This window comes from Triticum dicoccoides, chromosome 7A (assembly GCF_002162155.2).
Source record: "Triticum dicoccoides isolate Atlit2015 ecotype Zavitan chromosome 7A, WEW_v2.0, whole genome shotgun sequence".
Taxonomy (NCBI): domain Eukaryota; kingdom Viridiplantae; phylum Streptophyta; class Magnoliopsida; order Poales; family Poaceae; genus Triticum; species Triticum dicoccoides.
Genome location: NC_041392.1, coordinates 382,965,023 through 382,973,958, shown reverse-complemented (window position 1 = coordinate 382,973,958; position 8,936 = coordinate 382,965,023).

The window sequence follows — 8,936 nt, the reverse complement described above, 5'->3', positions numbered from 1 at the left end:
CGAACCTATCCGAAACCATTCCGATGTCTAAACATGACCTTCCAATATAACAATCTTTATGTCTCGACCATTTCGAGACTCCTCGTCATGTCCGTGATCTCATCCGGGACTCCGAACGAACTTCGGTTCATCAAAACACGAAACTCATAATATAAATCGTCATCGAACGTTAAGCGTGCGGACCCTACGGGTTCAAGAACTATGTAGACATGACCGAGACACATCTCCGGTCAATAACCATAGCGGAACCTGGATGCTCATATTGGCTCCTACATATTATACGAGGATCTTTATCGGTCAAACCGCATAACAACATACGTTGTTCTCTTTGTCATTGGTATGTTACTTGCCCTAGATTCGATCGTCGGTATCATCATACCTAGTTCAATCTCGTCACCGGAAAGTCTCTTTACTCGTTCCGTAATGCATCATACCGTGGCTAACTCATTAGACACATTGCTTGCAAGGCTCATAGTGATGTGCATTACCGAGAGGGCCCAGAGATACCTCTCCGATACACTGAGTGACAAATCCTAATCTTGATATATGCCAACTCAACAAACACCATCGGAGACACATGTAGAGCATCTTTATAATCACCCAGTTACGTTGTGACGTTTGATAGCACACAAGGTGTTCCTCCGGTATTCGGGAGTTGCATAATCTCATAGTCTGAGGAACATGTATAGGTCATGAAGAAAGCAATAGCAGAAAAACTAAACGATCATTATGCTAAGTTAACGGATGGGTCTTGTTCATCCCATCATTCTCTAATGATGTGATCTTGTTTATCAAATGACAACACATGTCTATGGCTAGGAAACTTAACCATCTTTGATTAACGAGCTAGTCAAGTAGAGGCATACTAGGGACACTATGTTTGTCTATGTATTCACACATGTACTAAGTTTCCGGTTAATAGAATTCTAGCTTGAATAATAAACATTTATCATGATATAAGGAAATATAAATAACAACTTTATTATTGCCTCCAGGGCATATTTCCTTCAGTCTCCCATGTAATGCCTCGGACACACCTGCCAGTGGTCGTTACTCCTGGCGGGATCTAGACTGGCCCCACAGATCAATACTAGTCTTTTCTGCGCACTTTGTCCTCACTCGTGTGCACCCGGGAGCAACTTCCCGGTCAGTCACCCATCCTGACACTACTCCAAGCTGAGCACGCTTAACTTTGGAGTTCTGTCCAAATGGGCTTCTGGAAAAGAAGGAATTCCTTATTGATATGAGTAGTCTATCATCCCTAATAAGCCAGGCCATCACATACATCCCCACTCAGAGGAACCGACGTCCTCGTCGGGCCACAGGAACGTTCCCTCTTGGCACATACGTCTGTGCATTCAGTTCGGTACATGTACCATGCCATGTGCCATGACGGGTCACAAATGTCATGAACAACATGACCGTGCACCCGTCCGCAAACATCCGTGTAACCGCGAGGGTCGGCTCTGATACCAACTTGTAACGCCCCGGACACACCCGCCGGTGGTCGTTACTCCTGGCGGGATCTAGACTGGCCCCACAGATCAATACTAGTCTTTTCTGTGCACTTTGTCCTCACTCATGTGCACCCAGGAGCAACTTCCCGGTCGGTCACCCATCCTGACACTACTCCAAGCTGAGCACACTTAACTTTGGAGTTCTGTCCAAATGGGCTTCCGAAAAAGAAGGAATTCCTTATTGATATGAGTAGTCTATCATCCCTAATAAGCCAGGCCATCACATCCCACTTGCACTAGAGTCAATAATCTAGATTACATAGTAATGATTTTAACACCCATGGAGTCTTGATGTTGATCATGTTTTGCTCGTGAGAGAGGCTTAGTCAACGGGTCTGCAACATTCAGATCTGTATGTATCTTGGAAATCTCTATGTCTCCCTCCTTGACTTGGTCGTGAATGGAATTGAAGCATCTCTTGATGTGCTTGGTTCTCTTGTGAAATCTGGATTCCTTTGCCAAGGCAATTGCACTGGTATTGTCACAAAAGATTTTCATTGGACCCGATGCACTAGGTATTACACCTAGATCGGATATGAATTCCTTCATCCAGACTCCTTCATTTGCTGCTCCCGAAGCAGCTATGTACTCCGCTTCACACGTAGATCCCGCCACGACGCTCTGCTTAGAACTGCACCAACTGACAGCTCCACCATTCAATAAAAATACATATCCGGTTTGTGACTTAGAGTCATCTAGATCAGTGTCAACTTGCATCGACGTAACTATTTACGATGAGCTCTTTGTCACCTCCATAAACGAGAAACATATCCTTAGTCCTTTTCAGATATTTCAGGATGTTCTTGACCGTTGTCTAGTGATCCACTCCTGGATTACTTTGGTACCTCCCTGCTAAACTAATAGCAAGGCACACATCAGGTCTGGTACACAACATTGCATACATGATATAACCTATGGCTGAGGCATAGGGAATGACTTTCATTTTCTCTCTATTTTCTGCAGTGGTCGGGCATTGACTCCGACTCAACTTCACACCTTGTAACACAGGCAAGAACCCTTTCTTTGACTGATCCATTTTGAACTTCTTCAAAACTTTATCAAGGTATGTGCTTTGTGAAAGTCCAATTAACCATCTTGATCTATATCTATAGATCTTGATGCCGAATATATAAGTAGCTTCACCGAGGTCTTTCATTGAAAAATTCTTATTCAAGTGTCCTTTTATGCTATTCAGAAATTCAGTATCATTTCCGATCAACAATATGTCATTCACATATAATATCAGAAATGCTATGGAGCTCCCACTCACTTTCTTGTAAATACAGGCTTCTCCAAAAGTCTGTATGAAACCATATGCTTTGATCACACTATAAAAGCGTATATTCCAACTCCGAGAAGCTTGCACCAGTCCATAAATGGATCACTGGAGCTTGCACACTTTGTTAGCACCTTTAGGATCGACAAAACCTTCTGGTTGCATCATATACAACTCTTCTTTAAGATATCCATTAAGGAATACAGTTTTGATATTCATTTGCCAAATTTCATAATCATAAAATGCGGCAATTGCTAACATGATTCAGACAGACTGAATGATGCGGAGCATCCTATGGACATCACCATGTCAAGAGTCCATTTGGCAAGTGACACGTGCCACATCTACATCATACATACAAAGGTGAACCATCTCCTTTACACGTGTCCACTTGTACCTTTCGAGGATGGTATACTACTTGACCCCTCTCTCATGTGCATACATAGGTGTGGGCAGAGCTACACATTCATCGAGGAGGAGTCCAAGAAGAGGAGAACATCTACACCATCCAAGAGGGAAGCCTGGAAGCGGAGAAGGAAGCGCCAAGAGAAGGCTACAGCTCCCAGGCGACCCCGTGCGCACGGGCGTGTACCGTGCCCACGGGCCTCACGGACCCCGTGCGCACGGGCTCATTCGTCAGGTCTCTGGATACCCCGTGCGCACGGGCTCCACTTACCCCGTGCACACGGGGCCCCCTGTGCATGGCTGTTGGGCTTGGCCCTTGTATCCCCATCTCGTCCCTACTTACTCCTTCATCCCTTGGACCTATATATACTCCCCTTCCTCCTCCATTTAGGGGGGAGTGAAGAATAGATCTAGAAATTAGAGCTTAGCTCATGTATCTCCCCTTGTGGGTTTCCTCTTGAGGGAGAAGATTCCCTTGGAGTGCAAGACCTCCTAAGGGAGAAGGATCCCTAGGATCATCAAGACCTCCAAAGGGAGAAGGATTCCCCAAGTGAATCATCAAGCCCTCATCTCCTTCATAGGATTTGGGATGAAATCTACCATGTATCTTGTTTCCCTTTGATTGTTCATGTACCTTGTGGATCTTGTGTGTTTGTTGGTCTAGTGGATGTGTGATTGGACTTGTTCTTGAGTGTTCCTCTTGTTTTCCCTCCTTGTGTTCATCTTGTTCTTGGGGATTCCCCCTCCAATTCGTGAAAGATCTCTCCATAGGGTTCCACCCTACAACATCTTGGTAGCAGAGCCATGGTTTATCACGAAATTGGAGCCCCCTCTTTGTTTTTCTAGCCTAATTTTGCTTGTTCTTGCCCAATTTCAAAAATTCCCCACAAAAAGAGCCATAACATTTTTTTTGTGATTTGAAGTTTCTTGTTAGTTTTTGTTGATTTTGATCCATGGATCTGGTGTCTAGCAAGTAGATCTAACTCCTATTGCGTCCCCATACCCCAATTTTTCTTCCCCCCTTCGAATTTGACAAGAAAATTGTGAATTTTCCGCCTACCCCGTGCCCACGGCCCCCCGCGAAGTCTCTGATGACCCCGTGTCCTCGGTACATGTACCGTGTGCACGGGACCCGTGTCCACGGGCCCCGGACCCCGTGCGCACGGCCCCCCTACAGCCGCCGCGAGCATTTCACGTTTTTGCCCATAACTTCCACTCCCGAACTCCGATTTGGGTGTTCTTTGGCTCGTTGAAAAGCTAGCGACGTGCCCGAGCTGCTCATCTTGGTTTTACCACCATTTGCCACCATCAAATTTTCTCCATTTTTGCATCTTTTGCATAGGCTCCGCCATAACTTCCGCACCACCACATACAATTTCTGCCAACTAACCCATTTTGGTTCCTTTGGTATTTGTGGTTGTTTGAGTTGTGATTTGAGTCTCCCAAGGTGTTTAGCCTACTTGGGGATGGTTACATCTTCATCCACCACCGGTGACTTGTATCGGTCCATTGTAACATCCCAAAATTTTAATTTGGAATGTTATACACTAGATCATCTATGCATACCATATTTTATTTTGCATTTTGGTTGATCCTAGAAATTCTACACAACTCAATGACCCACGGAGAGAGTTGGGGATTTCGTTATTTTCATATTTGAGTTTCCTCAAATTTTGAGAATAGGATCATTTGATTTTATTTATTTTATCATCAATTATTTCTATTACAAAAATATGAGAGAGGGAACAAAATGACTTTCCCAAAATAAAGAAATATTAACGATCAAATAATAAAATCAAATAAGATTTTATTTCGGAGTTTTCGGTGTTTTATTTGAATTTAGGAAAAATGTGCGTTTTTCAAAATTGCATTTAGGTCCCAAATAAATGTTCACCTTGTGCGGCTTGATTTTAGAAGGCCGAGAAAATTTATTTCGGAATTTTTGGAGTCCATTTAGTATTTCTTTTTATTTTTCTTCTGCGCGTAAAAAAAACAAACTCACCTACGGGCCGTGTCCGACTAGGACTCCGGCCCGCCAGGGCTTTATAAGCCGGGGCAGCCCACCCGGGGAAAACCCTAGCCGCCAGCCCCGCCTCGAGCCCCGTGCCCCGCCACCACCCGCGCCGCCGCCGCCCGCAGCCGCACGCCGCTCGAGGTTCGTCGCCGCCTCGATTTCCGTGCCGCCGTTTTTTTCAAAAAACCATCGGTTTTTCGTCGGTTTTTTTAGATTCGATTTTTTTAAATAGATCGGTTTTTTTTGGTTTATTTAAATAGTGAGCGTTCGTTCGTTCTACCGAACGTTCGTCGTTTTTCTTTTTCTCGGATTAAATCCGCGATTTTTCTGATCGCGATTCCTGATCCGATTTTCGTTTTAGTATAACTTTTCGCTCGTTTATCGGAATCAGGCGATTCAAGCACTTGGAGTTTCGTCTCGAAACCCTCTATCCGTTTAACCAACTTAAACAAGATTTTGCTACTGTAAAATTTTCCCTAGATCCAGATTAGTAGAACGAAGTTGTTTTCTTTCGCCGTTTGACTTTCGTTGCTTCGTTCGATTTGATTCTTTTTCCCAACCGGAGTTCTTAAGTTGAACCTTCTGGTTAGATCTCTTATTTGCGTTTTACCCATGCATTAGATGAGTACTTATTGTATGCTTGTTTGTTTGTCTGCGAAAGAATACCCGGAGTGCGCCGCCTGTTACTTCGAATCTCTAGGTTTCGCGGATCATCAGCAAGGCAAGTAACACTTTGATCATACCTTTCCTACTACCCAGTTTTATTGCATTAGATCAATCCTCACGCATTGCATGATTAGGATCTAATTAAATTGTGGGATGGGAAGTAGTTGAGGTAGTACCTATTACCTGTTTATTATCAAACCTTTGGGAGTTAGTTCTACGTTTGCTTATTATGCCGTGCTATGCTAGTAGACATGGATTGGGTGAGTGATATCCATGACAGATGTGAGTTTGTTAATTAATGGTTTATCTAAGGTGGCAACTTAAACACACATCTGGGTGGATTGAGGCACCTGGGTATTCCAGGACTTGCCTGTTTTCTTTTGGACCGCCACCTAGGCTCAAAGGGATCATGAGACTATTCATACTAGAAACTTCCATGTGCAGCCACAAGCTATTATGGGCTCTAGCATAGTTGACTAAGTCATGCGAACTCTTACAGTGGTAGACTAGCAGATGTAGGTGGTACGGTCTACCCGATCGTAAGGTGCTAGCGCTTCTGAAAGACTATGTCTCGGTCATCCGTCTTCTCAAACACCTTGTAGTGCGAGAAACCAAACGGAGGCGATCGAGTCTTGTGGGGAAAAGTGCGCAAACCTCTGCAGAGTGTAATAAACTAATCATGATTAGCCATGTCCCCGGTTATGGACATCTTGAGTATCTAATACTTGGATTATCATGTGAATCTCAACATGTTACTCTAAATTAATTTTGTTGGGTTTTGTTTAATGACGATGCTTAATTGGGATTGAGAATGCTGTCAACCATTCTCAATGTTTAACAACTACCATGATAGTTAAATAAATCTATTCCTTTGAAGTAGGGAAAAATTGGCTTTACGCAAAACTGTAACCATAGAGCTTTCCACCAGCCAAATATGCATACAGTATAGCTGTTTCATTCCATTACTCTCTATGTGTTACCTTGCCAGCATATTCCATGTGCTGACCCGTTTTCGGGCTGCAACGTTAATTTTTCAGACTTTGCAGACGACGATTAAGGAGTTTTTAGGTCGTGGTTATATACTCAGTGATGCCGTTGGAGTTGATGGACTCACTTATCTTCCAAGTCTTCCGCTGTTATCGTTATTAGATGGCCTTAAGCCATATTTATTGTAATAAGTTCTCTTATGAGACACTTGATGTAATAAGTGTGTGATTGCTACTCTGCTATAAATCCTCCGAGTACTGTGTGGTGTCAGCATTACTGATCCAGGGATGAAACCGGAGCACAGAGATCAGACTGTTTGAGGCCTGGTCGCTACATCCATCGACTACATCCACCACGAGATTCCACATCGACGACGACCATCCATCCTTTGAGACCATGTTCAACCGGAACCAAGGCCAGTTACCCCCGACTTCGTGAAAGGTTAAGTGTGATGAAGGTATCCATTCCGTCATTAACTTTTCCTTCCTTGCCATTACATCTTGATAGCCCCACCATCTTTGCGCATACCTTCATACCTATTTGAGACTAGCTATCCGAGTATTGTCGGGCTTCGCGAAAACTTGTGCACCATAGTGATACAATATCATATTGTTGCATCATTGGTTATATCATATAGTGCCATTGTTTACTCCTGTGCATCTCTTGTGACACTTGTCCCATATTTGTGGTTGAGGCTCAATAAGAAAAGTGGAAAGGAAGAAAAAAAGCTTTTAAGCAAGAAAGAGAATGATCATAAGCTTACAAGCAAAGAGTTGAGCATGATAAGAGATACTTGTGCATGAGGATACATGGAATAGGAAACATTTTGCTTGCATACATATAGGTTGGTGCCAAGTGGTGAATCGTGCCCAAGTGTGCAATCAAGCTAGTGCTCTCCTAGTGTTTGTGCAACACGAGCTTAGTCTTCGTTAGGCAATTTTGTCTGGCTCATCCCTATAGTTGCACAAGCCCCATTATCCCATTGTGTGTGTTTCTTAATTGCCCTCCTCTATATTTGTGATCACTTGCTTTGCATTTTGAGTCCTTTGGATTTATTTAAACATTTACAATATCTTGGAATTCAATTTGCATGAAATTTGTGCCACTTGTCCTAACCAAGCCACTCGATAAGCTTTTACTTGTAGGTGTGAGTGAACAAGTCCGGTACCAATTCCACTATTCTTTCATCTCACACTGAGTGATACGAGATACATCCTCAACTTTGGGAAAAGGTAGTTTGGTATTGTTTATCTCATTTCCTACCCACCTTTGCTTGAGTGTTGTGATGGATAAGCAAAGCACATCATCTCCGGTCTACAACCACGACAATGAGTTCGATGCTATGAAGAATGTCATCGGCGCCAAGATGGACAAGCAAATGGAGGAGCTCAAGGCCCTCATCAAGAACTGCAAGCGGTCTTCCTCATCTTCGAGAAGACGCTCAAGTGCAAAGACTCCCGAGCTACCATCTATGGCAAGTACACACAAGCATCGACATCGACAAGACCATGAAGAGCGACCTACTAGACGAGATTTGGCTTCTCTACCACCCCCGTGTACACGGGCCCTCGACCCCCGTGCACACGGGACCCCGTGCACACGGCCTCCAGCACCCCCGTGCGTGCGGGCCATACAGTACAACAACTTCGACTACAAGGCCGCGGCTCCTTCAACACCTTTGGCATCTTCACCAAGTGACTTCAAGGCATCTTCGCCTACTCCACGAGCTCAAGTCCACTACTCCCTCAAGCTACTACGACCTCGACACCAACCACGAGATTCCTTTCTATGGGACTCTAGAACCCGAGGAGTATCTTGAGTGGGAGCGTTTGATGGACGACTACCTCAAGCTACATCAAGTCCCTCCCGAAGATCAAGTGAAGTGCGCCTCAAGAAACTTCCACGACTACGCGTCCACATGGTGGCTTCACACACCTTCGGAGAGCTACGACATGAGTTGGCCCAAGACGAAGAAAGCTATGCGGCGAGAGTTCGTGCCTCCAACCTACACGGAACAACTTCTACGCCAATTAGAGAACACCATCCAAGGATCCAAGTCCATCGACGAGTA